We start from the raw sequence: 9166 nt of genomic DNA, 5'->3' as shown, positions 1-9166 counted from the left end.
CCATCAAATTAAACTGGTACAATACTTGGTTTACGACCAAATACTGGCAACCCCAGAGGTTTGCATTATACAGTTAGTGTGTTGTCTTGTTCTTGTAACATTTAACCTGTGGAAAACAACACAATAAACAATCAAATGAGAGCAGCATTGATCACAATAGATCAAAAGAGGCACTTTGTTGTGTGACAGGTTTTTAGCCACTAAGAAAGTCCAAAGTGTGTCACACCCACACACATTTCTCTGGAGTAATTGTCCACCAGAATGTTGTTCCTTGCAGCACGGACAGGGCTTTGAACCAGTATTTACACTTGTGACTGAGCAAATAATCCAAACACAAGGTCCACTCAACACTTTTGTGTGTGTTCAAGTGCCTTTCACGCTCCATTTGTGTCTGTAATCAGCATTTCACATTCCCTTTTGTGCGGCCGTAATTTCCTTGAAAGTTTCTGGGAATAATTAGGCCGCCTGGTAAGCTACTACACTGCAGGGTAAACAGGGGACGAAGGGCATTTTTTTCGTGTATGTGTAGCTGTTGAATGCTAGAAGAATTTCCCTGACTAGAAATGTAAGCAATGAAATATAGAGTCCAAGTATAGCTAAAACATTTCAACGCTTTTTGTCTAAATTGCATTATTTTTAACAATTACAATACATTTGAAAACCTTCTGTGTGAGGCTGTGACCAACCAAGAGCAGAACAAGAAGAACAAATACAAATCTACAACAAATGATAAAGCAACACGTGATGACTGTCATCTCCATCAGCATGCAAGTTTGTAAGTGTCATCATTTTCATAACGTCAGGATTTCACAGTTACACTCATCATCTGTCCAGAGAGGCAGGACAATGACAAGAAAACAAGCTGGGACGAAGAAAAAGGAGCGATGGTGGTCATAAGATGCATGGCAGCGGCCCAGAGAATTATGATCCACAGCCAGACGGCAAACAACATCTGGAGCTGGCAGGCAAACACAGCAGTTAGAAAAAACGAATGATGAGGACTAAGTAGGGACATTATCCTGTTTTCAATTGAAACCGACTAGAAATTAAATAATGTGCCTCGATATTAGCATCAAATCAGAAAGAATAAATTAAGTTTAAGAGTGGCTAAATCACAATTATAATATGGCCAAAAGTATACGGACGCCCATTTTAAACTGTTTATTCTAAAACTATGACATTTGAGCAGTTAAGCAAGATTAAGAAACAGATACAGAAGATGTTTTAATGACATAGGAAGAGTTATTCTGGTCCAGATGCCAAAGAATAAAGAGACTCAAGCAGGACTTCAGTATTAGGGGCCCTTTTAATAATTAAACAAAGGATGTTTTCTAACTAGGAGCCACAATTGAAGGTATGGCCTTTATTCAATTCTAATTTGCACTAGCAAAATAAAATGGTTGTGATTGAAAACTGGACAAAGATGTCAAGTTGGGGTCTTAAGTTGTTTGTGTCATTCCCTTCTTTGAACTTCATTTTGATTTCAATCACATCTGCAAATTGTCCTGTTTGGCACTTTTTCCTTGATATTGATCCATAATGTTTCTATCCTGAACATCACAATAGTTTTTCATGGTGGTGTTGGCCCTGCATGTGAAGCTAAACACGGCCTGTGGCGCCCTCCAGTGGTCAGACGCGGCAGCACAGATATTCATAAATATGACATTCTGATGGATGCAGCATTCCAGAAATAGCTCACCGAAAAAAGCTCACTGTGCGTCAAAGTCCAGTTCCGGTTGCGTCCGACAGCTTTACCGTGGTCAAAGTGTGAGATGGTTGTGATATTGATCATTAAAATACCTCAGTAGATGAATACAAATGATTGAATTAGCATTTTAAGCTGTTTTCTCCCACCTTAACACAGTGCTGCAAGCTGTATCGGTATTCTATGTAAATGAGGATAACAAAGGATGGTTTTTATAACTTAAGAAACATTTTTAAAGGTATCATTTTGAGATTATTTGGAAATGTTCTATCATATTAAGATTTTTAAAATTCTTTAAAATTCTATGCATACATTTGTTATCCATGTTCACTTTAAAAGTGGCATGCGCAAATGTGTATAGTTATGTGTGGGTAGGTGGGGCTGCATTCTGCCCTGTGTTGCGTCATATTTTTATAAATATGTAAATGCTATCTTTCTCATATTATTAGCATTAAGAGTTGTTCTTCTCTAGGGTATCACAAGAATATTGTATAATGGGTTTATAGCACCTTAGTATTGTTTTTCAACGACAAAAGTGCTTTTTACTCACAAAACAATGCTTTTTTTCCCCAGTTGCATGATATGATTTGGTGTGTGTGTCAGAGTCAGGGAGGAGTAAAGGGGGGGCACACACACACACACACACACACACACGGTTTCTCTGCTGTGACTGTGTATCACTTCAGATGCTCAGACAGAATTAAAAATGCGCTCCTCCGCCTTGTCACTGGTGGTGTGCGCATTTTCTTGACGAGTTCCCACAGCATGTTGCTCGGGCTCAGAGGCTCAGCACTGTCTTCACACACAAAATCCATTAAAACTCTGTCGGACGCCTAATTAGACAGCAGACCACGCACAGCTCTGCAGCACCTGTTCCCACCTTCACAGAGAAGGTAAGTTATTTCGGAGGAGAGGGAGATTTTTTTTGGACTGCTTGCCATGCTTTGGAGAAAAAAATAGACACGGTGAGTTTCCAGCAGAGTTGGCACATGCATCCTGGCTGCAGGCTATCTGTATTAATATGTTTCTCCTCCCTTTGAAGGTCTGTTCTCAAGTTCAAAGCGCGTCGGCGTGTGTTGTTTAACGTAGCTTCCGGTCGGGGCGTCTTGGTAAACAATGCTGCTCAGTGATTCATGCATAGTGTCCCTTTGACACCCTGCCAATTAATCAATTAGTGATCAGGACATTGTGATGTGTTGCTGAGATATGGCAGTGAGTCATGATGCTCAGTGCAGCCTCGCCAAAGCCAGTAGTGACTTCATTTAATTATAAGAGAAGATTTCAGTATTTAAAAAGGAAAATGTTTGGTTATTCTAATTGTTCAGACTGGCATTGAAGCATGAGACAGGTTGTCATCTTTCAATATGTGGACTGACAACTGGTTTTATTTTTGATTTAGGGCATATATTACCACCTTGATGCATGTTTTTCTGACTCTACATTTGAATTCTCAAGCATAAGTTCCTGAGCTGTTGAACCCTAAACCCAGGACCCATGAGAACATAAATCATGTTTACATTTATTTCCAAGCTAATGTCATTTATGCACCTGTGTTTCCTTTATAGCCGGAACAATGTTCAATTAGCCACTCAGAGTTTTCTTTTTTGAATCTCTTGATCTCCTGTCTCGCCTCTGAGGGCAAAGTGAATGTAATCTCAAACCATTGGACTGTTACATAACTTTAAAAACTGAAGTGCCATCCTGCCTGCGTGGGAGTGGATGTGATGTTCCCACTTCCTTGCTGTTGTTTTGCTCGTTAATTCTGAGAGGCACATTACTGTAAGTGGCGTTTTGTGACTTAACATCACAGTTGGTTTTTATGTTTTTGTATGAGAAGCTCTGATTGCTTTACAAGTCCTCGCTGTGATTATGCTGCCTACCTACACTGATTCTGTGAATGTCGAGTTACATGTTAATTTCCATGGGTTGCATGACCAAATGTGTGTGTATTTATGTGTGTGTGTAGGGGGGCTGCATTCTGCCCTGTGTTGTGTAGGAGGGGTGTGATCGCAGTGTGCCCGAGCATGACGCTCAGAGTTTGTTGGACACAGTTCACTCTTTCCTCAGAGCTGCTGGAAGTGGTGCGAAGACACACACCTCACAGTAACCTGACTCATGTATAAGGCCGGCTTCCCCATCACTGGTCAGGAGTTGTGTCATCACAACACACAGGAAACCATACATGTAAATATGTCCTGCAGTAAGTCTGCACCATTTTGAAAAATCTGGCACCTACTTGTGTACAATTATTGCTGGCAAATTAAGAAAAAAAACACACTGCAATCATTCAAACTGAACTTTTGACGTCAATAGTTTAGTAATATTTAATAATTGTATTAATGAAAACTGCTGGTCTGAAGACTGTCTTGAGTATGATAACAAATTTAAATCCACACGTCAACATATGACTATTATTATTTTATTCTTAGTTTCATAGTTTTATTATTATTATTATTTTATTTGCATTATTGTATTATTATTATTAGTTATATTATTAGTTGATTATTATTATTTTATTTTCATTATTGTATTATTATTATTAGTTATATTATTAGTTGATTATTATTATTCTTAGTTTATGAGTTTTATTATTTTATTTGAATTGTTTTTTTATCATTATTATAATTATTATTATTGTCATTATAATGTTTGAAAACCATTATGAAACAGCATATTTTATGACATGACGTGAAAAAAACTGATTTGGCCTTTTTTTAAATAACTAAAGACACATCCTAAAAAATATGCAATTTGCTATTAGCCAACGTGGGATATTGTTCTATAACTGGTATACAAGTGAAAATCGTGATATGCTAACACGACAAAGTGGACTTATCTCCATTTCACCAATTGATTCTGGCTTTGCTTTTATTACGCCATGCTCTCATTCGACTACTCTATATGAATACATGTTGAATACAAAATATCCTATTAATTAAAAGTGACATAGTACAAATAGGGAAACTTTCGGCGAGTATGAAATTATAGGTACTGCATGTCTGACTGTTTTTCATAATCCACACCATCCCTTACCACACACCTCCCCCACACAGAGAGGTAATGTAAAAAATCAACAACAAAACGTTAACGCGGATAAGACACAATATCACTACTATACATTTTAATCAAGTTTAAGCAGAACATTCATCACTGATTTGGTTATAGCGCACCCATTAGTGTCCCTACATTTTCTTTCATCTCGCTGCTAATGTTTTGTAACTTATCAGAGACCAAAAACATACTATGTAATATATATATCAATATTTTTCTGAGGCTTTATTTCTTAGGCAAGTGTTGTAGATAAATGCTCCATAGACAATGTGAAATCAAGCTGAGATGCTTCGAGCCTAGCAATGACTCAATAATGCAGTATTATATCACAAAGTATGAAATGCATAATAGGTTTCCTTCCTCAGCAGAATGAAGTACAATAACACCACATTGAGCTAACCCAACCACTTTCACCTTGTTGTCACTGGGGCGGTGATTGGGGTCAGTTATAGCTTTCTGGAGAAAGGTTTAAACATTCAAAAGAGTCAATAAAAGTGCAGAATTATTAAAGCTTGTTGGGCCCCCTCCCTTCCGAGACTCAACAAAGAGTAATTTGTTAATGCAGGCTTTTGTCCTCTTGTGGTCACTCTAACACAATCTGACAATTGTTGATGAAAGTGATCCCTCATTGTCATTGTCAAGACTCTGATCAGGAGATTTATAAAAGGCTGTAGTGATTGCATTATTAACGATCCACAAAAAAGTCGAAGTCCTATGCGCAAAATAAGAATTTTTACACACAAAAAAGCCAAATATTTGTAATACCAGCTGTCCTGTCATTAGTTATCATTATGGTTTTGGTTTATCTTTGGAAGAAATATCTTTGGTTTTGAAGTGATCTTATGTGAGTTAGAAAAAATCAATGATTGACCGTACACATGGTTCTCAAAAGACAGTCAGTCTGTAAATGAATACAAATTCCTGTACTGCACCTGATTTTGTTAGATATCTATCCCTAAAAAAACTTTTAAAAAGCACTTTTGAAACAGATATTATTCACACTCACTTATAGAAAACCTCTGACATTACCTAACAGTCCTTTACAAAAATAACATTTGGTATGAAGTGCTGTTCATGCCGACCAGTCATTAGTCACGCTGTGAATCACACAGTTCTCCAAAGGTCAAAATACATCAGGAAAGGCGGTATATGAGATGTTAAAAAAGTAATTTAATTGCATAAATTCAAGGTTTTCGAGCTCGAGAACTAGGAAATATGTTAATTCCTCAGTAAAAAAAAATCTAAAATCATGCATGTGTTTGCAAGAGTTGAGCTGGAATTCATCATCCACTCTTGTTTTTATTCAAATAAGTGTGAAAACTGACAGCATGGTGAGACTTTTGCAGTTGTTTTATCTTTTGAGAAGTGACAGTAACCGGTGACAGGATCTTGGAAAAAGTTGTTGTTTTCCTTTCAGTTTTCACAGTAGACAAGTGGATGGATTGGAACTAGATTGTTATTCTGGAAAGTTTCCCAGGCTTATTATGCGAAATAAATGTGATTTCAGAACTCATTGCTTGATTAAATGACCTCTTCAGATGGACGGATTTTGCTTTGTAAGCCAAGCCTTCACATTAAAACTCGTAAACATGGTGAGAAAAACAAGCCTCAGGGAAAAATATTCATAATAATAATAATAACTTGAATTTATATAGCGCCTTTCATAACCTCAAGGTCACTTTACAAAGAAACATACAAGCAGTGATGAGTCATGATCATTACTTAAGTTATTTAAGATAATCAAGGTCCTTTAAAGCTATTAAGTACATGCTGTGATTGACTGACAGTTTCTGCACCTGTATGCAAGACAATTTATACAAGTTATTATTTAGTTGGTGTTGTACAAACAAACAAATGGCCCTCCACTCATCCCTCCCTTTCAATACCTTCACCTTGGTTTCCTTCAGGTAAAATACATTCAGTATTAGGTGTATCAGTTGCTATTGTAGATACGGGTGGTGCAACATAACCGACTGTGAAATATATCCGCTCCTTATGTAGTTATGAAGGTATATATTGGAGCACAATATATCGTTGTATAATATTTCCTCCAGTGGATCTCCCTAAGTAGTACACTGGCCCTTTCATTACATTACACTTTGTAACGCGTTACTGTAACGCCGTTATTATTATGGCAGTAACTAGTACTCTAACGCATTACTTTTTTAATTCAGTAACTCAGTTACCGTTACTACATGGTGCGTTACTCCGTTCGTTTTTTTTATATAGTCAACAGCCAGGCGAACAGAGATGAGATCTGTACTTAAGTACAGTACTTGAGTAAATGTACTTAGATACTTCCTGTGTCACATGCGGAGACGGGCTGTGGGCGTGTTTGTGTTGTTTACTAACAAGACTATCATGGCGGTGGCGGAGCTCAAGTCTAGTTTCTCCACCTGGAGATATTCTCACTATTTCACTTTTGTCGAGCACAAAGAAAAGAACGTTTTAGTTAAATGTAAGTTGTGTCTTGGCGGGTCAAAGATCCTATCTACTGCCCAAACCAGTCATTCAAATCTCTTAAAACAGCTGCAAAAACAACATGCTGGGACGAAGCTAGTAGCTAAGACCACAGAGACTCAGCCGACGCCACTCCACCTCCACCTAAGCAACAGCGGCTGGATTTTTACCGAGGGACTGCTAGCCAGGGAAAAGTCGATAAAGCCATTGCACGGTATGTTGTAGAACACATGCAGGCTATTCTTTCACACACAGTGACGTCACAGCTACCCACAATGCAACGCGCGCCATATATTTTTTTATAAAGACGCCATTTTTCTGGAGGTGCAAAAATCCTGGGAATGCTAATATAAACAGCTAGCTTATGTTGCCAGGCAGAGCGCACTAGGTTTTTTTTCTGAATTAACGACCGAAGAAATCGCTGCATGTCTTCGGATTACATCTCTGGACTTGAGGGGTGTGCTCTAGGTCATTACCAGCGTAAACTAGAGCTGTGTGGGTTGTTGGATGTACAATGTATGGAATTACGACCCTCAAAAGTGGCCTTCGGTCGATTTTGGCAGCATCTACGTCTATCTTCTGGAAACACCAGGTGAATACCCCACTTGTCACAATAATATTATCATGCCAATGCATATATGTGGTATTTTAGAGTTGACTATATTGATTAAGGCAATCGACAATGATATTCTGTATGCACCTCGCGTGAAATGGTTGATACCGGAAGTACGGTGTCGCCCTCGGCCCAAAACCCGTATGTGTGTGTGAAATAATTGCTACAGTGGAGTCACCCGCTTTCAGGGAGCTAGTTAGCATGATAGCATGTCCGGGTGGCACACGGCATATGGGAGGAAAACTTTTTCCAACTACCTGGAGAAAGAATATACAAAAATGGAAAGCCAGCTAATATCGATGCAATCCAGATTGCATATAAGGCATGTCAAGTTGATCAACAGATTGTATTATTCTCCAATGCAATAACAGTACTGAAAGGAAGGCTATAAGGGCATTAATGGGAGCAATTTTTTTAAGTAACTAAAACGTTACCTTTCACAGTAACGCATTAATTTTTTTGCAAGTAATCAGTAAAGTAACTGAGTTACTTTTGAAATGAAGTAACTAGTAATGGTAACTAGTTACTGGTTTTCAGTAACTAGCACAACACTGATTACATGTCACTTGTTAGACGCTTTTATCCAAAGCGACTTACATACTCAATACTGCGGACAATCCCCACAGGAGCAATTTGGGGTGAAGTGTCTTGCCCAGGGACACAACGACATGCTAATTGCAGTGGGGTTTGAACCTGTGCTCCCGTGATCCGAACACCAACGCACTAAACCACTGCGCCACACGCCTCCCTTTAATGGGGCTTTCACACCAACGCGGTTCCAGGGCCGGTTCGGAGCTAGAGCCTGAAAACCACTCTTTCCCCCCTTCCTGTTTTAATGCCCCTAGTTTTAATATCAAGCATGACAACATTTAAATGGGATTACATTTAAAGTCAATGTCTATTTGATATAATTTAGTAATTTTTTTTGTGTGGCCACTTTCAGCACGAACGTGACGTCACTAGCCGTCAAGTTGAAACGGCTAACTGTCAACAACAGTCGCTTTTTTTTTTACAAGTCCAGTGTTTACCGAGCAACAACATCTTTCTAATGGAGTCTGGTGTGTTTTCACTCGATGAATGTAAGTCAAATATTCCCTCTCACTTGGCTATATGTGTTCGGTTTTCAATAACTCCACGGGGAAATACATACAGGCTCCTTTAACCGCTAAAGTAGCCATTGTTTTCTCTAGCATGATGCTAACTTTTCATACGGCGCAGGTAATGCTAGCTGTGGGTTTTAAAAGCTTTGTTGCTGAAAATAACCGTCAACAAAGTTGGTAAAAATAACTAGGGATGCACGATAATTATCGGCCCGATAATTATCGGTCCGATATTAG

General features: G+C 38.5%; 1 protein-coding gene across 3 annotated transcripts in view; it reads left to right on the top strand.

Moving 5' to 3' along the window:
• The first annotated feature begins 2365 nt into the window (after positions 1-2365).
• The window catches only part of si:ch211-168d1.3 (ras and Rab interactor 3), a 38041-nt gene continuing 31240 nt past the window's right edge, over positions 2366-9166 (top strand). For 2 of the 3 annotated variants that reach the window (XM_034230460.1, XM_034230458.1), the window contains exon 1: positions 2366-2670. The gene's annotated coding sequence lies outside the window, so the exon portion shown is untranslated. The remainder of the gene's footprint in view (positions 2671-9166) is intronic. The other variant, XM_034230459.1, reaches the window with a different exon arrangement.

This window comes from Gymnodraco acuticeps, unplaced genomic scaffold (genome assembly GCF_902827175.1).
Source record: "Gymnodraco acuticeps unplaced genomic scaffold, fGymAcu1.1, whole genome shotgun sequence".
Lineage (NCBI taxonomy): Eukaryota > Metazoa > Chordata > Actinopteri > Perciformes > Bathydraconidae > Gymnodraco > Gymnodraco acuticeps.
This window is presented reverse-complemented; position numbering and strand designations above follow the sequence as displayed.